Source organism: Chenopodium album, chromosome 15, assembly GCF_948465745.1.
Source record: "Chenopodium album chromosome 15, dcCheAlbu1.1, whole genome shotgun sequence".
NCBI classification, from domain to species: domain Eukaryota; kingdom Viridiplantae; phylum Streptophyta; class Magnoliopsida; order Caryophyllales; family Amaranthaceae; genus Chenopodium; species Chenopodium album.
In genome coordinates this window covers 15546377-15554930 of record NC_137848.1, presented here as the reverse complement: position 1 = coordinate 15554930, position 8554 = coordinate 15546377, and the positions used below count along the sequence as shown (strand labels likewise).

The 8554-nt window shown below is 33.7% G+C and overlaps 1 long non-coding RNA gene across 1 annotated transcript; it reads left to right on the top strand.

Moving 5' to 3' along the window:
• The first annotated feature begins 1411 nt into the window (after positions 1-1411).
• LOC145582000 (uncharacterized) lies at positions 1412-5044 on the top strand. The gene is made up of 3 exons (XR_014099719.1): positions 1412-3365; positions 4014-4100; positions 4488-5044. It is a non-coding gene; the product is annotated as an uncharacterized LOC145582000 (long non-coding RNA).
• The last annotated feature ends 3510 nt before the right edge of the window (positions 5045-8554 follow it).

Sequence of the window (8554 nt, the reverse complement as noted above, 5' to 3'; positions counted from 1 at the left end):
GATAACTTTTATATAAGTCACCTATTAGTTATTAGGCGACTCTATATGTTAAGCTATTATGTCGCTTGCATTAAAAGAGGCGACTCCATAGGTTAACCTATTATGTCGCTTGAGTTGAAAGAGGCGACACGTAAAAGATCAACATTTTTTTCCAACTATTATTATTAGCTCATATAATGTCATTGTTTCTGCTATTTAGCATGCTTGATCTCTGGTTCATTGTCTGAAAGGTTGAAGTTCTTGCCATTATGCCATAGTTACTTTATATTTCTATATGATATTGTAGGTATTTTAAATATATTGTAAGAATCAACCTATCGAGTCACGTCTTACGTATTAGGTGACTTATTAGGCAGTTATTATATAATAAAGCACCTAACAAGTTGGACTTTTAGAGTCGGCTGTATATAAGGTGCGACTTGTAAACATTTCGGGTCGCCTCATACTTATTAGGAGACTTGTTAAGTTGGGAAAAAAAATCAACAAAACGCCTAACGAGTCACTTAATATACATGTGGTGACTTGATAGGTTTACAAGTCGCACCATATATGCATGTGACTCTATAACCTGACTTATTCGGTGGCTTAAATTAGATTTTCAAAGTCACCGGTATATAAGGTGCGACTCATTAACTTATCGAGTCGACTTATACATATTAGGAGACTCATTAGGTGAGAGTCATACCTAACAAAACTCACCTATTGAGTCGCCTAGTATGTATAAGGCGACTCGATAGGTTTCGAGTCGCACCTTATTTACAGGTGACTTTAAAATCTAATTTAAACCACCAAATAAGTCGGGTTATTAAGTCGCATGTATATATGGGGCGACTTATTAACCTATCAAGTCGCCTCATATATTTTAGGCGACTTATTATATACTACTACATTTTTGATCATATGCAACGGCTAAATTATGGCTAACACAACGGCTGCATACATAACCGTTGCAATAGCTAGGTCTATTGCGACGGCTGCTTCATACCTTCTCAATAACAGGGCCTAATGCAACGGATGAGAGCTAGCCGTTGCAATAGGGCTGTTTAATACAATGAGCATTAAAAATATGTACTCTTTACCTAGGCGCGTCAAAGAAGCCCGCCTAATTTTTTCCCAAAATTAAAAGTTTCACGCTTTTCTAAGAAAACCGCCCAATTTATTTTTTTTCATGAATAATCAAAAAGGTCACAAACCCAATCCACCCAGCTTTCTCAATCAAATGGCTTTAAAAAAAAACAAAACAAAATCATGTTCTCTTCTTCACCCAATTAATATGCTGTAATCGTCATCTTCTTCTCGTCTCGTCCTTTTTTTCCCTCTCTCCTTCTCATCTTTCTCTTTCATCGATTATTAAATCTCTGATTTTCTGCATTTTTTCATTGCTCTCAAACCCTAATAATCGACGGTATTAGATTCTTCTTCTTTTATTTTTGTTTTTCTATACATTTATTTATTATTATCTGTATTTGATTTTGCTTTCCAGAATCTTGATTATTTTTTCGATTAATTTTTGGAATTCTATCTGTTGTAATATGTTGAATTTTCTGATAATTTTTTTTTTGATGCTTTTGCTTTGACGAATTATTTTGCCGATTAAAAAGGTTTTGATTGAATGTGGATATGCTGAATTCCAGAGTATAGTTGATGCTTGCTGGAATTAGGTTTTTGTGAGTTTGAGTGATTGCATTAATTTAGAATTGAATGATTTTGTACTTTTAAGTCAATGCGTGGTTTATAATTTTGATTTACATTAGTTCAGATTGCTCTTATTCTAGTTGAGTGTATGATTCTATATTTTGAAAATAGTAGAATTCTCGTATTTGTTGATATAGCGTGTTTTTTATTTTCTTGAGTTTTCTCTAACGATCCTAATCACTGACCTATTGTTCTTAATACTACTAATATTTATTCTCAAAATAAATAAAGGTTTGAAATTGGTATTGTTGAACGCTTGAACATGCTTCCTAGGTAAATTTCTTGTGTTTTTTTTTTTTTTAATTCATTTTAGTTTTTTTTTTCTTCTGGATTATAGATATTGGTTGATAGTTAATTTACAATTTGGGTTGTGATTTTAAATTAATCACTAGACCAGCTATTGACATGGGGAAAAGTGGTAGATTAGTGTTATTTAGATAAGTAGTTTATAATTCTAAAAAAAAAAAAAGACAAGTAGTTGTTAAGTAGTGACTCTAAACCTGCTTTCCTTCTTTTGCTCGAATTTTAAATCATTTCAGATGTATGAGTTTCTCTCAAGGTTCAGCATGACAGTCCCGATGCATACAAAAAGATATTGATAAAAACTTAGGTGTAAATTGTCATGTATGGATACAAATGTGTTAGCATGTTTGAGTGTTAGCATCATTTAATTTCAATATATTTAATGTTATGAATCTTTGTCGTATAGTTATAGTAAAAATTTGTTGTATTTTTCTTTTCTAAAATGTCACTAGTTTGTATAATAATTTTAATCTAACTATCAATGTTGCCATATTTCATAACTCAATAGCACCAACATGCTGCATTAACCCTTTAATTGAATTTTAATATCAATAGATTTAATTTCTATGATTTCATGGCTTAACTAGCCTTCTCTCTGGTAAGCTATTAACTCCTTTTTCACTGCATAGTTTAACTCAGTGTTGCATGGTACACCATCTGGTTGTCGTCTCCTGCGCGTACCCGATACGTTTCGTAAGTTTATTTCGATGCTAGCTAGTATACTCTAGCTACTACTTGATATTGTTCTGATTGACATTGAGGAGTTGTAGCTTTTATGGGAGTACCACATGATTTAAATTTTAAACAGTGTGCTTGACTACATGATCAATGTTGATCATTCATGTTTGTTTGTGAATCCTATTCTTGCCTCATGATTATGTTAAAACTTCATTTGCCTATAAGATCTTATCAATGTACATATTTTGTTTCCTTTTTGTACAATTAGACCTTTTTATATAGTTTTATTATGATTGAACTAGCCTTTTCTATGCTCTACCACATGTGGCTTCTGAGGGCTTTCAATATTTTTATGTGTATATGTATGCTAAAAATGTGTTTGATTTTTCTTTACAGCAACCAGGTTGAAGAAAGGAAGTGTGATTAATGTCATCTTTGTTGTTTTTCTTTATGTCTTCATATTTGTTATATTGCGTCTGCAATTGTTATGTTATTCCAAATCAACTTATGATTGGTTGAAAGAAGAAAATCTCTGTTTTTTATATGATGCTTTGCTTTTCCTTACAAAGGTGGTTGTTAGCCCTCCATTTGTATTTACTCTGGTGAATAACTTGTTGAGGCATGATTTCCATGTGGCTGTACAAGACTGTTGGGTGCGAAAAAAGTGGTGCTTTCACAGCTGAAATCAGGTATGCAATGTATGTCCTAGTATGAGAATTTGCTATTTGCTTAGTCACGAGTCTTTGATTTCAATGCTATCAGGCTATTGTTAATTTAGTTCAATGATTCTCTTGGTGATTTAGTATCTACTCAAAAGGAAATTATGCATTCCATGATTCGAATTTTGTTATGGTGAGGTGAAAATGATCTCTCTATTTCTTGTAATATATTATAGGAGACAAAAATGACTTGTTATGCAAATGTTTTTCTGTCAAATTTATCTAGTTTTTGTGACTTGTATGTACATTCACTAATGTTGTAAATATGAGATATACATTGCCACCACTCTCACTCTCACTCGACAATCGACAGTCGACACTCATAACTCACATTCTCACTCTCAACTACCACCGTAGCCCACCCTAGAAAGTCATCAGTTTCAATTCTTAACTTATTTTCATATTGTGCTAGTTGGTTTGAGGAGCTTGTTGAGTTGTGGTTGGAGCTTCAGTTTTAATGTGATTTTTGAGGTTGAGTTCGTTTTTATTCCTCTTATTTAGCTTAAATAGCCAGAGTTTTCATGCTGATGGACATGTTAAGGATGGCTCTAATATTGGTCATAATTGTATTTGTTATTAAAGTTCATATTTCTCGTTTGTGGGTGTCTTGTGTTGCAGGTTGTTGGTGGTGTGCGTGGTCTGACATACAATATTGTTGCATTTTTTGTTAAAGTTGAAACTATGCTTAAGGGAAAGAAATTTCTTGTAAGTTTGACTTTTATTTTTTTGTTACAAAGGCTGCAAGAGGTTGCGGAGTCTACCATACTTGTATCTTCGTTTGCATTGGGCTTCATTTTTGCTAATCAATTTTAATTTCTCTTTATAATGTATTATATCTTGTGCGAACACGCCTGCTTTTAATGTGAGTAGTTTTGTGTATCTACTGTAATATGGTCAGAAATATAATGTGATGAAGATTACCTTCTTAACTAAGTAAAAGAACCTTTTTATGAACTTTGTATATCTAATTAATCATTGCAATTGTTCAACTCCAGTTTCTTTTTTTTTTTTTTTTTTTTTTTTTTTTTTTTTTGTGAGTGCTCAATTCTTTTATAATCCCATTTTGATTTGTTTGTGTGTTTTGTTTATTAGGGTATCAAGATCCATTGGATATGTGTAAATAGTGCTAAAGGTGGATACTGAAGCTGAAGAAGATGCTTCCCGAATTGCTTTACTTGAGAATTTAGAGAAGAAAGAGAAAGAAATGATTATGCGATTCAAAAGTGCTGAAATTATTGTTTGGGGGACAAAATGATTTAGTTTTAATTTTTAGGTGTTTTTTATTTATTTTAACTAGTGATAATTTAATTTTGTAATTTTCCTTATAGATAACATTGTATAAACTTTTAATTCATATTAATAGAATTCTAATCTTTTTTTTCTTTTTTTGAAAATTTTGATTTCAATTGTATTATTATTATTATTATTATTATTATTATTATTATTATTATTATTATTATTATTATTATTATTATTATTATTATTATTATTATTATGTGGCATTAGGTTTAGGGAACTGTGGCATTAGGTATAGGAAACCGTGGCATTAGGTATTATAGCTAATGCCACGGCAATATTGTTGTCGTTGCATTAGGTATTGATCTAATGCCACGGATCATTGATGTCGTGGCATTAGGTGTCATATGCCGTTGCATTAGACCTACTGCAACGCTAGCAGATGCCACGGTACATGGCAGCTAGCACAGCAGTTAGCATGGCAGTCGCACCAAGCCGAGGCTGCTAGCAGCGCGCATGCTAGCATCGAATGCTAGCAGCGCAGGCTGGTGCGGGGCATCACATGCTAGTCATGCACATGCTAAGAATGCTATTAATGCTAGCAACGCTAGCAAGGCCAGTAGCTAGCAAAGCTTGCTGGGCCTCGCTAGCTGCTGCTAGCAGCTCTTGCCCAGCAGCCCGCATACACGCGGAGCGTGCTAGGCCGAGGATGACTGTGATGTGCACATGGTAGCCCGCACTGGCTAGCTAGGCCGTACGTGCTTGCTTCCAGACAATAGGCTCAGCAAAGGGGGTCGGGCGCGCCATGATAGGCGCCTAGTGTGAGGGGTGGTTTTGTGAGGATCCTTGGGGAGGAAAGAAATGGTCCCCTCCTCTTGATGGTCCTCACATACTCCTTCATTCTTGTTATGCTACTTGTTGATTCTTGATTGTTTTGCCTTTTCCTTTTGATTTTTTATTTAAATTAAAATAGAAAAAGGGATTTTACCAACTATCCCACATTGATGGGAGAGAGGAATATTCATGGGAATTTCTCTATAAATACCAAACTTTGGGATTTGTGAAAATCCACTTTGAGTTGTGAGCTTGAAAGGATCACCAAAAGCGTGAACACTTTCGCTCGTAATACTCTAAGTTCTTTTTGGTCTATCCCCGGCTAAGCTCCGAGGTAGGGGACGTACGGGTCGTGCTTGTGGGTGGATTTTGTAATAGGTTCTCGCATTTGCGAAACTCGAGTAGCTTTTCAAGTACGAGCTCTTTAAGGAGCGAAGCACGCTACAAGGGTAAAATCGTCTTTGTTTCTCTTTGTTTATAATGTAATTAATTATGTCATTAATTAATGTGCTTGTTTAGTTACATTTATTTATGTGTGGGTCTTGGGTTCAGGTTTTGATTGCGCGTGGTGTTGGACATCACGAAACCCAACATGTTAGTACAGGACGCAGAAGTTGCTCGGAAAAAGATGATTACGTTATCCGTAAAGAATAAATGCGAGATAAAAGGACTTGTCCTGGATAACTTGATTCTTTAAAATAACTTCAAATCATGTCCAAGATGCAACATCGTCGAGAAAATATCCATGCAAAAAAGGAAAAGGTACGGTGAGAAAGGGTCACCTTGGCGAAGACCACAGTGCGGTTTTGACGTAAGGAAAACTAGGTCGTTGACTAATCTTCCCTAGAGCCAGACAAAATTTATAATCACTTAATAAACCTAGATACAAGTAAAGAGGTAAGTCAAGGGTCGAATCACTAGGAATGGTTATGCTCAAGTGTTTTCAATCAATGCCTAAGCTAGGTCAAAGTCGTAGGTGAAAGATAGAGTAACCAAAACTAACCAACTACCGAAACAAGAAACAAACAAATGAAACACTAGGGAATAAGGATCAACATGTATTCATGATAATCAAGCTAATTAGGGAATCAATCAATGTAAAGACAAATAGTAGGAGCAATTAGGAGCATTCAATTAATCATCCTCATACTCTTTAACTTAGATTTCTCTAGTGCTAAACAACAAGAAGAAACATAATCAAATTTTCAACCAATGATGATCAAACCAATATCAAGTGGTCATGTCAATCAATTCAATCATGCAATCAAGTTAAGCATCATGGTTAGCTACTCCAATCAAACCTAGCAACATACAAACCAGTGGCGGAGCCAGGATTTGTAATGTGGGGAAATAAATTTCAGATGTTTAATAAAATTGACAAAAATTTTAAGAAAAAAACATGATCAATGATCACATAAATTGCTTAATATATATTTTTACATAAATTGCTTAATATATATTTTTGTTATGGACAAGACAATTATTCTTATATGGCAAAAGAGGAGTTTTTATAAGTTTCATTGCATATTAAGAAAATTATCAACCAAATTTTTTTTTTTTTGTTGGTGAACAAGTTATGTGATCCCCAATAATCGAAAAATACGATTTATCAAATAATAAGCGTTTAAACAATATGAAAATAGATATAAAGGGATTTGGGTTACATTCGAAAAAAATAAACACAACTTTATTTGACTAATGAAATTATTACAGTGTGTTCTGTAAAAATAAAATTAGTTCCAAACAGTACAAAATAAAAAATTTGAATTTAGGCACATATAATTAAAGAGATAAAAAAAATACGTAGATATGTATTCATTACAAATAGTTGAATAGCACAATATTGATCAATATCAAAAAGGCGGTAATTGATTAAATAGTTAACTAAGAATAGTTATAGGTTTGAAAACTTATAATACTTTAAATTTATAAATTATATACTATACAATGAAATCCAAAACAAGTATATAAAAAAGGGAAAAATCCAAAAACAAGAAAAAGAAGTTAAATGGCAACACTTTATATGAATTATAAAATGAAATAAATATTAAGTCCTAAAAGAGGAAAAGAAAAGTATACAAAAAATGTGTGAGTGAAGAATCGGACCTAGGAACAAGAGGAGGAGAAAAGGAAGCCTTATTCAAGGCCCAACAACCACTATACCATATTTTAACTTTGTGATACATGTTATTTATGTAATGTATATCAACGTATTTACTGTATCTTATTACGCTAACGGATTTTTTTATTTATTTTTTTTAGGAAAAATGGGGGGACAACTGTCCCCCCATGTTCCTATAGTGGCTCCGACATTGATACAAACCTCTATCAATCAATTTAATTACAACACAAGAACTACTCAAATTCCCAAATCAATCTCAATCCATCATTCATACATGTTTTACCCACCCCTAGTAAGCAACTACACACTATAATCTATCATCAAATCAAAGAAGCAAGTAAATGAATTAAGCATCAACAATATTGAAGAACAACTACACTAATCTAGAAATTAACCATCAAAACCAAATTAAACAAACATGAATTTAAACAAAGCAATAAAGAGGACAGAGAGTGCGAAATGCTCATTGATTGATTATGGAGATCTTCAATACAATTGACACCTTGAATCTTCAATCTCTAAATCACCATTGAAATCCCTCACTTTCTATCTCTAAAACTACTCCTAAGCTAGCCTAAAACTAAAGAGAGAAACTCTCAACCTAAGCTAAAATATGTGAGAGGAATATCTAAGTTATTCTAAAGTTGTTCCCCCCAAAAAAGAAGGAAATAAAGTATATATAGTAAGTAAGAAACTAGGTTCGGCCACCCAAAAGTGTGCACGTGCACAAGGGTCTGTACGCACGCATGTTGGGGTTTGGTGAGTCCGACTCACCGCGAAAACAAACCCAAAACCAAGACCGCACACGCAATAAATAAAACCATAAACATAATTAACTTAATGACAAGATTAAGATAATAATTATACCTTTGACGCGTGCTTCGCCCTACCTCGAGGGGCTCTTACTTCGAAAGCAAGCCTCGAAAATACGAAGACCTCCAACGGAAGTCCACCCACAACTCGAACA